Source organism: Bos javanicus, chromosome 17 (genome assembly GCF_032452875.1).
Source record: "Bos javanicus breed banteng chromosome 17, ARS-OSU_banteng_1.0, whole genome shotgun sequence".
NCBI lineage: Eukaryota > Metazoa > Chordata > Mammalia > Artiodactyla > Bovidae > Bos > Bos javanicus.
The window spans coordinates 69,100,345-69,113,297 of record NC_083884.1 but is presented as its reverse complement, the minus strand read 5'-3'; the positions used below and the strand labels follow the sequence as shown (position 1 = coordinate 69,113,297).

The 12,953-nt window shown below is 53.7% G+C and overlaps 1 long non-coding RNA gene across 6 annotated transcripts; it reads left to right on the top strand.

Moving 5' to 3' along the window:
• The first annotated feature begins 39 nt into the window (after positions 1-39).
• On the top strand, positions 40-10,418 carry LOC133229056 (uncharacterized). Of its 6 annotated transcripts, none has more exons than XR_009730470.1 (5): positions 40-235; positions 1,240-1,341; positions 2,134-2,200; positions 3,977-4,113; positions 4,827-10,418. It is a non-coding gene; the product is annotated as an uncharacterized LOC133229056 (long non-coding RNA). The 6 variants fall into 6 exon arrangements; XR_009730471.1 differs by lacking the exon at positions 40-235 and having other exon boundaries at positions 249-1,341; positions 4,827-5,040; positions 5,918-10,418; XR_009730467.1 differs by lacking the exon at positions 1,240-1,341 and having other exon boundaries at positions 7,678-10,418.
• Positions 10,419-12,953: the final 2,535 nt, after the last annotated feature.

Sequence of the window (12,953 nt, the reverse complement as noted above, 5' to 3'; positions counted from 1 at the left end):
GACCGGCCGGCCCTTTTATAGCAGCCCGGCGGGGTCCAGCCCCTCAGCAGTTCGGGCGGGGGGGGCGGAGCGGGGGAGGAGGGCCCCGCCCTCTCCGCCTCCTCCCCCAGCGGCCTAGGCCGGCCGGCTCCGCCGCAGTGAGAGGGGCGGGGCAGGGGAACCTAGGAGTGAAGGGGAATCGACAACGCAGCGTCAGAGGAGACCCGCGCCCCCACCCCGCCGAGGGCGTCAGACGGTAGAGAACTCCCGGAGTGGACCGCCGGGGACCCCCCGGGTGCGGGTGGCGAGACCCTACTACTATGTTCGGAAAGAGAGAAGGCGTCCGAAATGGGGGAGCGAGGGCAAGGAGACCAGATGGGAATGGGACAGGATGCCCTCAGGATGGGGTGGTGGAAGGCGCAGTAGGATGAGGACCCCGAGTGATAGGGGGCACAGGAATTCCCTGATAGTTAGACCCTCAGGAGAGGGAGCTCAGAGTGTCTGCAGCCGGCCCGGAATAGGGGAGGAGAAAAGTACTCCTGAATGGAGGCATGGTGGGCGCTACAGAGTAGAGATAGAAGACCCTAGCTGCTAGAGAGGCCACCAAGAGAGGATTCAAGAACTCGGCAACCGGCCCGAAAAAGGGGAGGGGGCCTGGAGTTGGGGAGGGGCGGCAAGGCTGCCCTGAATTGGGGGTGTGGGAGACACTGCAGAGGCTAGAGAAGGGAAGCCCGGATTGGGGGTGGGCACAGTGTTCTCCTCAGGATAGGAGGCAGGAGACCCCGAAACCGGCCCCAGCAAGAAGGACCCTCAGTGAAGTGTGCAGAGGGTTCCCTGTAAAGGCGGAGTGTGCAAGGGTCAAAGAACCAAGAGTGGGGGTACTGCAGGGAACGGGGCATGGCGTTGGGAGAGCTGGTGTGAGTTGCGTGTGGGGTTTGGGGAGGTGGCAGGGGTGCCAGGAGTCCCTCGGGCCAGGGTCTGCACACCGAGGACAGCCCCACAGTTGCTGGTGAATGACCTTGAACACGTTGCCCCCACCCCCACTCGGTTCGCCCATCGGTACAAAGAACAGACCTTGCTCCAGGTCAGGCTGCAACTTGAGACCCCCAGAGACTTGGGAAGTCTCCAGCATCAGTAGAGGAGAGGAATCCTACTGCCCGTGGACATAGCAGCCACTTCCCCACAACTCGGAAGTCCTTTCTTCCTCTCCCCTCTCCATCTCCTCGGCTTCAACTTGTCGTTTCTCCCCACACCCACAAGAGACAAGTGGGTGTCATGACTGGGCTCCCTTCTCACACCCGGAGAAGCGGTGAGAAGCTTTCAGGGTATCAGAGCTGCTCACCCCCACAAGCCTTAATTCAGGTAGAAAAGAGGGCCTTTGTATTTGGGGGACCTGCACTGCTGTTGATAGTTAGCTTTGTCTTGGGTTTGACTCCAGTCAAGAGCCTTGGGAGTGGGGGTGGTGCTGCAGCTGATGCTTCAGCACCAAGGACAGGGCCTACTCTTTGTTGGGGAGAAAGGGGTTAATTAACCTCTGCCTTCCCCTTGAGGGATGGGAGGGAGGAATTCTATCTCACTGATGTCTGATCCCTATGCTATGCAGATGGGGGACTGAGGAGGGGTGGATGGGTAATCCAGTGGGGTCACCCTGGCAGCCAGAGACCCAGCCCCTTGACCTTCTATTGGGGGTCCAGTTCCTCCATTCTGTGACTGTCTACCACATACACACCTGTCTTGTCCTTCCATTGGAGCTGAAGGGACCTAGATGTCAGGTGTGGTGAGGCGGGGAGCCTTGAGACCCCCTAGGGAGTCACTGAAGACTTCCATCCCAGACCTGAGCCTCCCTCAGGCAGTTAATTCAACCTGCACTACATTTCCAGTCTGCATGGTTTTCCTTCTGTAGGCTCCCCAGGATGGGGACAGACAAATACCCTAGGGAAGACCTCTATCTGTCCTTTTCTCTCTGCACTCCACCTCACTCCCAGACCCCTGGTTCTAAGCAGGCCCTCAGAGATGGGGATGTGATTGTACTGTCCCTTTAACCAGGTTTTACTGGGAGGAGAGTGCACTGGGGAGGAGGAGGGAGGGGGAAGGGAGTTTCTGGTTTTGCATGAAGAAGCAGAACATGATGAAGCATTTTTCCCCTGTTTAAAGGTCCAGCTATGCTCCAGTTTGCAGGGGGCAAAAGGGCAGGTGTGCAGTTGGTGCTGGGAGGATGGAGGTGAGTGTCTGGCCTGAGGCTTCTAAGAATGGCATTTGGGGGGCTTGCAGAGGGCTCCCCATTGACTTGTCATTCTGCTTGGAATCTTGCCATTAGCTCTGTTCCTTTGGGTCTTTTCAGTCATCTGCATAATGCAGATGCATCCTCTGGGTGTGGGGAGGCTGACAGGCAGCTGACAGCAAAGCGGAGTGGCAGCAGGGGCTGGGTAAAAGAGAGGAGGGGGCCAAGATGGATTCTGTCAAGGCTGGGGGCCCACAACCATGGGATTCTAAGCAAGAAGTCCCTAATGTGATTCATGTGGCTGGAAAATGACATGAGGGTGGGAATCCTGAGGTCAGTCCCCTCAAAGGGCCCTTCAGGCTCACCTCCTGGAAGTCATTCCCTTTTACCCCAACATGTAGTCAGTTATCCCCTCCATGGTCCCCAGTGCTAATCCACCACATCACACTTACCACCCTGAGTTGTCATTGGGTGAATGAATGGATGGATGAATAAATTCCAGCCGTTCCTCACCCAAACTTGTGGTCTAAAGGGGACTAAAAATGATTCTGCCCTGAGTCCTTGAGTCTCAAATCCCTTTGATCTTGCTGCCCCAGTTTTTACCATTTGAAACTGAGTAGAACAACAGTGTCATGTATCCATTCATTCATCCATTCTTCACATGTTTACTGAGTGCCTGCTATGTGATAGATGTACAAAAAACACTGAGGTTCGGAACCCCAGAAACTTCTAAAATTGTCTCCCTGGGACAAGAATTCTCAAGTCGTTCCCAAATCCCAGTGCAGCATTTCTCAGGGCAACTTCTTGAGGATTATGATAAGCATTCCTCCAAAAAGGAGGAGAAACAGGAGTTTGACAGCTGAAGGAAGTTATCAGGACTCTTGGTGCAACTCTTAGAGCCTGGACATGGTGATGAGCATTAGGAATCTCCCAGAGGTGCCAAGTTCCCCAAAACTTATTTGACCACAGTGGCTTCTGACCCCCCAAGTGTCACCCAAAGTGGCCCAGACTGCAGGACCCACTCAGGCATGGGCTTCAGGCCCTGTTCCCTCTGGGCTCTCCTTCAGGGTTAGTGCTCTTCAGGAACAGGGCTGCAGAGTGAAGGGTGAGGGTGGAACACAGTTTTCAGTGAACACTGGCCAAGCATTGCTGCCACTCCATTCATTCAGTGTCTAACAGGGTTAGACCCTGTGGTAAGCCCTGGGGACTCTGAAGTATGATACCTCAGTGAGGGGGAATACCCCATGTGTACAGCAGACAGAACTCAGCCACCACTTTCTCCTTGGTACCTCCTCAAACATGGCAAGAATCACTAGTCAAGGATCATTGTCCCTTTTATAGATGAGTAAACAAAGGCCAGAGTAAGGAGATGACTTGCCCAAGTTGACCCAGTGACAGGGTCTCAAATCATCCAACCTTAAGCTAGTTCTGTATACAGAAGGTGAAAACCCATTTCTCTGGCACTGAGGGGCCCAGATGACCTGAGGTTGGAGGAATGAGAGGCCCCCAGAGAGGGAACAAGCGGCTGGCTGGAACTGGAGTCTGGCCACTGACAGGTCATCCAACTGAGAGTCCCTGTGACCTGTGACCCAGTGTCAGTACATCCTTTACGTGGGGCTCACTCCCAGCCCTGGCATCCCACAGCACTGTGTCACCTCGCTGTGACCTCTGTTTGGGATGTATTTGCTAAGCTCATTCTCTTCCTACTTTATGTCTCTCCATAGAACTTGACCTTTTCTAACATGGACAGTTGTACTATCTTATCTCCTCCCATAGAATGTAAGCTTCATAAAATCAAGGACTTTTGCCTGTCTTATTCAGTGGTGCTTTCCTCAGCCCTTGGAACAGTGGTTGGCATACAGCAGAGCTGAACAAATAGTCGAATGGCTGAGCAAGTCCTCTTTGAGAAGCTGGTGAGTACCCGGGCATTTCAGCACCAGGCATCTGGACAACTCCCGGCTGGCTGAGCCCTTGGAGGGCGGCCACTGCCAGCTAAGAGCCTTCCAGCCAGCCTGAGCTGTGCGAGGTCACCTTCGCTAGGGCTTAGACCCTGCCTACTACATTGCTTGCAAACTCTCCTCAGTAATACCTTTTTCTTTTTTAATTCAGCAGTTATTTTTGTGTGTCTGTGAAGCGCAGAGTATTTCTCTTTCTCCTTATCTCTCTTTGGCGTTCATCATGCCTCATATACTCTCCTTCTCTTCCTCTCTCTGTTCCTTCTCCTTCTATCACACCCTTCCATCTCTCCTCCACCCCCAGTTTCTCTGTCCTCCTTTCCTTCCTCCCCTCTTCCTCCCCCTCCGCTCCTTAGAGGTGTCCTATTTTTGCAGGCCTTGACTTATAGTAAAGGGGAGGCGGCCTCCCTCCCCCTACTCCCTTTATGAAGCAGACAGCAAAAAACTGAACTACATGCAGTTTTGCATAAGCCTCCCCCTCCTAGTATCCTCTCGTGGTTGTAACCACAGGGGACTGGCCCAAAACTGATGAAAGCCTGCAGTAGGTCTGCTTGCCTGCCCACCCGTCTGCCACCCTGGGAAGACAGTGGGTAGGAGGCTGAATTCTGCCGAAAAGGTCAGGAGCTGGTGGGTGGATTTACAGATCCGCCCCATCTCCCCCACTCTTACAGTTCTCTTTGCGAGCAATTACAGATGAATGATTCTCCGGCGGTGGTTCCTGAGCCTGAGAGTGAGATGGTTCATTGGTCTTTCCTAAGGGACCAGTTCTAGCAATTGGGTGAGGCTTGTGGACTCACACATGCTCTAGGACTGTTATATTCTTGTTACCCAGTGCAAGAGGCTAAGCAACAAGAGGACTCAAGGCTCTGCTAAGAAGAGGAAGAGGTACCTTTGTTTTCACACCTGGCCTCTCTCATTCTAGCAACTGTATGAGATTAAATACTCTGACTATTCCCATTTCGTGGTTTGGGAAATGGAGGCTCAGAGGAGGTCGGGTAACTTGCCCCAGGTCACAGGTAGTAAATGGCAGAGCTGGGATTCAAACCCAGGTCTGCTGGTCTCTATAGCATTTACGCTCAACTGTAAGGCTATGCTACCACCTTTCATGTTCATGGGAAGGCCCAGCTGGGTCCCCATAGGACCACTGCTTTAGAACTGGACCCAGCCCTTTCCTGGTCCTGTCACACTGTCTGGAGCTTTGCTCCGGGAGTTCCCTCCAGCATCTGGTGGAAGCTAGGGAGGTGGAGAACCAGCATTGTCTTGGGGAAGGTGGCATCCCAGGCCACCTTACAGTCAGGAAGTTGAAATGACGGCCGATGGCTCTCTGGATGGCCTAGCCTGAGGCAACAGATAAATAGACGGTAGCCATGGAACCATGCTTGATGTTCACAGGTAGATCTTGGGTCATCAAGAAAATGATTCTGGCAACCTCTGTGTGGTGCTCCCTGTGCAGGCCACCTAAGTATGTGGTGTCTGCAGCAGTCGCCCTAGGTCTGCAGGGCCCTTTCCCAATACGGGCTAGGCTGTCTAGGTCAGAGAGAGAAAGTGGCCTGCCAAGGTTGCAGAGCTCACAGCAGGGCCTGCTGCACTTCTCAAGATGCGCAGTCACTTTCAGAAGAATATATTTAAGTGATGCTTCCTCTCTTTATCCTGGCTGTCCATAGTACATTTGAGAAAGATTCTATACCAATCAGTTTAAAGTGGGGTATTGAGGCTTGGGGGAAGAACTATCAGTTGGATAAAAGTTCATTTCTGTTGGCAGGTGAATGCAGCATTACTGGGCATTAAAAGAGGCCCTGGCAAACGAGCTCAGAGGATGTGAAGTTTGCTTCTCTGAGGGGCAGCCGCATCCTAGCCCCTGTCCCTCTAAGGTCAGGCGGCATGAGGACTCATAGGGCCTGGAAGCAGCCTGGCGCCAACCAGAAACAAATGCCAACAGAGGGGAGACGTGCCAGGAAAGTTTCTGAAACCTCTTCCCCGGCCCTGAGCCAGGCGCCTGCCCTGGACAGAAGACTGTGGGAGCCCAGAGCAGACCTGGGTCAGGGACTCAGTCACACGTGCAGGAAAAAACTCTGCTGGGCACCTGAACTGCCTTCTGGCTTCCAGGGAAGTTAGCAGTGAAGGAAGAAAGAGACAAAGCTGACCTTGAGGTCTTTACGGTCTTGGAGGGAGTTAGTGGAGAAAATGTGCTTTTCATTAAAATTTTAAAAAATCGTGCCTCAATGCTGGTCACCAAAGTGAATCTCTGTGCCCTCCCAGATCCTCTGAGTCAGAATCTCTTGTGGAGGGGCCTGGGGATGTACATCTGAGCCAGTGTCCCTACAGCAGAACAGCCTGTATTGATCTGGCCTTGACCAACCTTCTAAGTCCGCTGATTAAGCCCCTGCTATTAAGTCTTTTGCATACGTTTTCTCATTTAGGCATCACATCCACTCCAAAAAGCTTTGGTGAGGAAATTGAGGCCTGGAAAGGTTAAATCACTTGCCAAGCACAAAACTTGGCTCTAGAACACAGCCACCCGGCCCCACCCCTGTGTTTGCTCAGGACATCCCTCTCTCCCAGAATCTCTTCTGCTTCCGACCCACCTCTGAGAAATTCTTGATTCTGCAATATTTTCTTGTACCCGTACCCAGAGCTTCTTGTCTGAAATCCTTTTCCCCTGCCCCCATTTTCACATAACTTCTCTTTATCCTTCACCTTCAAGGAGCCTTCCCTAACCCCCAAGGTGTGGGCTCTTACGACCCCCTGACTTGCCCTTGTTCTAGCCTAACCCTGTATTCTAAAGGGCTGTTTGTCACCTAACTCAACTTTGGGCAAGGAAGAGGCATCTCTTACTTAATGTTGCTTCCTAGGACCTGGTACCAGAATGTTAGCTCAGTGAAGTTTGTGGAAAGAGTAAATGTCCGTGGTGACTCCCTATAGGCCCTTGTCCACCCTATCCATCTGTAAGTAGAAGCTGTCTTGGACTGCATTTCACAACTCAGAGTTCAAGGAAGCAGGGCTAAAGGGCCTTAGGGGCCATCAGTTACACAGATGAGAGAACTGAAGCCCACGTGGTCAGTGGCAGGTCTGACCCTCAGCCAGTGGTTTCAGTACATCTGGCACCTGCCTTGTCTCTGGCTCTGCAGCTGAAGGGGAAGCAGGAACTGACATGCGGACTTTATTTCCTGTCTTGAGGGGAGCCCTTCGCCCATTATCACAATCATTACCTTTTACTAGGTGCTTACAAGGTGCCAGGCTCTTTATTTTTTGATTTAATCTTATTTATTTGGCTGAGCCAGGTCTTAGTTGCAGCATATGGGATCTAGTTCCCTGACCAGGGATCGAACCCTGGTCCCTTGCATTGGAACTCGGAGTCTCAGCCACTGGACCACCAAGGAGGTCCCCCAGGCCCTTCCTATGTGTCTTACCCACAGTTTTCAATTCTCACAATTTATTCAGGGATGGAAAGTGCAATGACCCCTAATTACAGATGAACAAACTGAGGCAAATAGCATGCATATCTATCAATGTGTCTTCCAGTTCCTCTCACAAACTTATTCGGGTCCCACTGGCGTCTCACAAGACTTGTCATCAAGCCTATTTTCCAGAGGAAGAAACCGGGGCTCCAAGGTTGCCCAACCTGTTTCTGCGCCTCCTAATACGTTGGCCGGCTCTCCGGCTTGACGGGCTCGCACTGGCAACAGCGCCCTCTACAGGCGGAGGCGGAGACGCCGGCATTACGGTCAGCCCCGCCCCTCGGCACCGGAAATGCCCGAGCTTTCCCTCCGGCTTCCGAAGATTGTCGAGCGCTCCTCCGAGCGCTCGGGCTCGGAAATGCGGACAGCGAGCGCTACCTACAGCTGGAACCCAGCTTTCCGGCAGCCCTGGTCGCCACAGCTCCGGGTCAGAGGCATCCCTGGAGACTGCAGAAAGGTGGCAGCGACCTCGGTTGCCATCGCTTCCTTCGTCGTAACGGCAGGGCAGACGCCGAGATGCCACCGGGAGGACTGACCACACAGCCTTGAACCGAGGAGGCGGAACTCTGGGATGGGCGCTCTTCCTCGGGGACGGGGGCTCCTGGGGAAGGGGACCGTCCCTGGGCTACCGTGCCACAAGCGAGGACACCTGTGCATCAAACCCTGAACCTGAGACCGGGCGTCTGTGAGTCTGTGGACAGCAACCTTCCTTTCCCAGACCTCAGTTTCTGCACCTGAAATGGGGGCTTCTCCAGGACACTTCCACTTGCAAAAACCGGAATTTTGTCCAGCATTTTCAGAATCCCCGCCTCCAGGCAGGCGCCGAGAAAGCAGAGCCGCGTCCTTGTGCCTCCAGACAATCAACGATAACTAACGGTTCAGAATCCACCCCGAAGTCAGACCAACCCAAGAATGCCTACACTCCCTCTGGGGCATCTCGGACAAGTGACCTCTGCTTTCTGGGGCTCAGTTTCCACATCTGTAGAATGGTGTGGAACAGGACCAGCTTCTTTTGAGGTTTGGTGGGAAAACATATGCAAAAGCCTAACACTATTTCTGGCTTAGAAAACCCTTAATAAGCACAACTGTGACCGGTTGTCACAGTTCTGGGTCCTGGGAGGGTTCCTGAGCCTTGGACCCTGCCCGTCTTCTGCCCTCTGTGACCAAGATGGTGTTAGGGGCAGGGGAAGAGCGGCAGATGTGGGGTGCACGCAGTCCCTTCCCCGGAGGCAGGAGGCACAGGGCTCCAAGATCGCCTTGCCTTGCTGCGATGGCACTCCTAAGGCTGGGCCAGGCGCCCTGCAGCCTGGGATGGGACGGACATGCAACGTGGCCATGAAAGTGGTGAGAGTGGTGCTCAGATCCACTGAGCACTTCATTTAGGCCTGGCTTTGCATGAAGCCTATCACATGTATTATATCCATCCCCCCAAAGTCCTGTCTAGTAGGTCTGTTCCTGCCATCCCATTTTCTGATGAGACATTTGAAGCCCAGAGTCACAAACTAGTAACCAGTCCGAGGTCACCCAGCTACCAAGTGACTGAAGCAGCAGTCCACAGTCTTACCCACTGTTCTGTGCCCAGAAACATTTGGCGTGGAAGGCAGGTGGCAGAGGGGAAATGACAAGGGCCCAGCAGTGTTAGTAATATACACTACAGATGGAGCCCTTAGTGACTGTTGGGTGCTGGCCTAAGGGCCAGCATCATTTATATTCCTGAGAGTGAGCCTATACTATAGGTTCTGTTATTACTACTTTTGGAGAAGGCAATGGCACCCCACTCCAGTACTCTTGCCTGGAAAATCCCATGGACGGAGGAGCCTGGTGGGCTGCAGTCCATGGGGTCGCTAAGAGTCGGACACGACTGAGCGACCTCACTTTCACTTTTCACTTTCATGCGTTGGAGAAGGAAATGGCAACCCACTCCAGTGTTCCTGCCTGGAGAATCCCAGGGATAGGGGAGCCTGGTGGGCTGCCGTCTATGGGGTCGCACAGAGTCGGACACGACTGAAGCGACTTAGCAGCAGCAGCCACACTGCCACTTCATCAGTGAAAGGTTATCTCATCTGTATGGTCACACTGCTAGTACAAAACTCGGTCTCTGGGGACCATCGGTGGAGCACTTTGCCTTAGGAAGACCCCGCTGTTCTCTGATTCTCAGTTTCCTCTTTTGTAAAATGAGAGGCTTGCACCGGAAGGCCCTGAGTGTGACTTCCTGAGCTTTCATTGTTTGATCTTAGGGAGCATTGACATGATGTCCCGAGTCCCGGATTTCTTCCTAATTATCTGTGACTTGGGGACGCCTGGGCTGAGACCATTGCACCTCTGGGCCTCAGTTTCCGCTTTCATAAAATGTGGAGACTAGACAATCCCACTGACCAGGGCACCTTCCAGCTTTAATATTTTATGAGTGCAAATGAAGAGACAAGCTGAAGTTCAGCAAACTCTGCATTCTCTGAGAAATTCTAATAAATGTGAATCTGCCACGTCACTCAGAACAGTCGTTCCTAGGGCTGGGCTTCCAAGGACAGACACCTGCACAGCTGAAGGCAAGCCGCCACCTCCAGACAATCACCAGTAACTAATGGTTCAGGATCCACCACCCCTGAAGTCAGACCAACCCAAGAATGAATGCCTACACTCCCTCTGGGGCATCTCGGACAAGTGACCTCTGCTTCCTGGGGCTCAGTTCCCACATCTGTAGAATGGTGTGTAACAGGACCAGCTTCATTTGAGCTTTGGTGGAAAAACATGTGCAAAAAGCCTAACACTATTAGAAAACCCTTAATAAACACAACTGTGACCAGGTGTGTGCAGCGCCGTTCTGGGCACTGGGTGGGTTCCTGAGCCCTGGACCCTGCCCATCCCCGGCCCTCTGTGACCAAGATGGTGTTAGGGGTGGGGGAAGAGAGGCAGGGTCCCACTGAGTCAACCGGGGACCCGGATGTGGGGTGCAGGCAGTCCCTGCCCTGGAGGCCGTGGGCGCAGGCTGCCAGGGCTGATGGCGGCTGAAGAAGCATTAACGAGCATTCCAGCACGTCCCTGGCCAGCAGCAGCCCCTGGGGAGGGGCAGAGGGCCGTGCAAGGACAGAGGAGGCGGAGGATCGGTGTCAGAACTGCCGTGTCATGTGCCAGGGGCTGCAGCTCGGTGCAGGATCGTGGTTGAGACAGCTGAAGTGCGTGCTGGGCTTCAGGCTCTGGTGAAGTGCATTCACGTCTGTCGTGTCCTCGGGACAGGGCTGTGTGACCTGTACGGGGTTCTCAACCTGCAGTACAGAGACTTGACTCCTGGGGAGCCTGTAGGTGAGCTGCAGGGGGCCAGAAGCCCTCAAAACTGGGTGCAGGATTGTGTGGGTGACTCCCCAAGAGGCATAAGACCTCCTAAAGGTCAAAAGAATTCTAGATTTAGGAGTCAGAAGAGTTGGTGTAAGACCCCGTAATTCTGGCAAATGGCATCCTGTGATTCTGAGCAGGTGGTTCAACTGCCCTTACCACCCCACCCACCCATTCCTCCCTTTTCTTGTTTCATCATTCATTCAACAAATGTTTCCTGAGACCTGGGCTTCCTTATTGGCTCAGACAGTAAAGAATCTGTCCCCAGTGCAGGAGACCAGGTTTGATTCCTGGGTTGAGAAGATCCCCTGGAGAAGGGAATGGCAACCCACTCTAGTATTCTTGCCTGGAGAATCCCATGGACAGAGGAGCCTGGCACGCTACAGTCCATGGGGTCACAGAGTCAGACATGACTGAGCGACTAACACTTTCTGTTTTCCTGAGACCTGTTCCTGGCTGGGGTCTACACCGTGGATACACACAGCCACGAAGAAGACAGGGATCCCAGCTCCCCTGGTCACCAACAAGTAAGGAGCCCATTTCATGAAGGTGGATAGAGGGGTAAATTGAGGAGCCATGGGAGCCACAAACTGGGGCTCCTGACCCAGCGCATCAGGTGGGGGAGCCTGGGAATCAGCAGGTGAGTCTTGGCTCAGCACCTGTGGCCTTGGGCAGATTGCTGGCTTTGCTGAGCCTCGGTTTCCCCTCTTTCTTGAGGGCCTGAAGACAATGTCAGGATGGGATGGGAGTGGAGGAGATGAGGGCTTCCTGTCTAGAAATGGCCAGGAGGAGGAGCATTGGTGTGGGAGTTGGGGACCCGGCCCAGGTCCCCATTCTGCCTGGTCTCACTGGGTGACCCCAGACACCTCCCCACGGCCTCAGTTTCCCGACCACAGAGAGGGAGCCAGGCTGCCCCATCTTCCACGGGCAGTGGAAGTGCCGAGAAAGGGGAGCAGTCAGGAGGAGCTTTCCAGGGGGGCGGCAGAGCTGAGGCCTGAAGCACTGAGAGCAGGGGTCACGAGAGAATCGGGTGCAGTCCCAGGGCCTGGGGCTTCCCTGGCAGAAGCCCTGGGTGTGATGGAGGAACTGGGGGCTGAAGTCCTGGGTCCAGGTAGAAGGGAGGGGAGGAGTGGGTGGCTCAGTGAGCCCCCAGGCTTCCTCACTGGGGGCGTGGATGCCGCAGAGCAGGCCTCTGGGAGCGGGTGGCCTGGGCCCTGACCCTGCTCGTTCCTGCTTCACTGAGGGCCCTTGGTAAAGTTTCCACCTGTCCAGGCCTCAGTCACTTTCATGTGGGAAATGGGAGCAACATTAACACCCCATTCAAAAAGTTGTTGAATATTATGTGATTCCGTCTATATGAAATATCCGCAATAGGTGTATCTATAGGAAGGAAAGTAGACTGGTGGTTGCCTGGAGCTGAAGGGATGAGGGGATTGAGGGATGATACAAGGGACTGAGGGATGATGTTAAAAGAATACAGGGTTGCTTTTTGGGGTAATGAAAATGGTATAAAATGCATTTTAATGTGGTGACGGTTACATAGCTCTGAATACTCTAAAAACCATTGACTCGTACAGTTTTAATGGGTGAATTGTATGGTATGTGAATTCTATCTTAATAAACTGTCACCAAAACCCCAAAATGTTTTTGAGAGAATTAGATGAGATGCTAGATACCAGGCCCATTCTAAGCTGGCATCATTTACCCCTGGCAGCAAGTCCACCCTCCCTCAGAGAGAGCTGACAGGCGCCAGGAGAAGGGAGAGGGGCTTGCCCACCGCTGCCGGCTCGACCAGGGACCTGAGCCAGGCACACAGCCTCCCTGAGGCTCTCGTCAGTGAGTTGGAGGGGGTTTTCCAGGCCTTGGCCACCTCTTGAGTTAGTGTGAGGCTCAGCTCAGACCGTGGGTTTTGCCAAACATAGATGCAGGGTTGGATGTATGTCCACTTACATGGAGAAGGTGGGGAGAGGGTGTGCCGCCCGCCCCTCACGGATCTGCGTCCACTCGTCT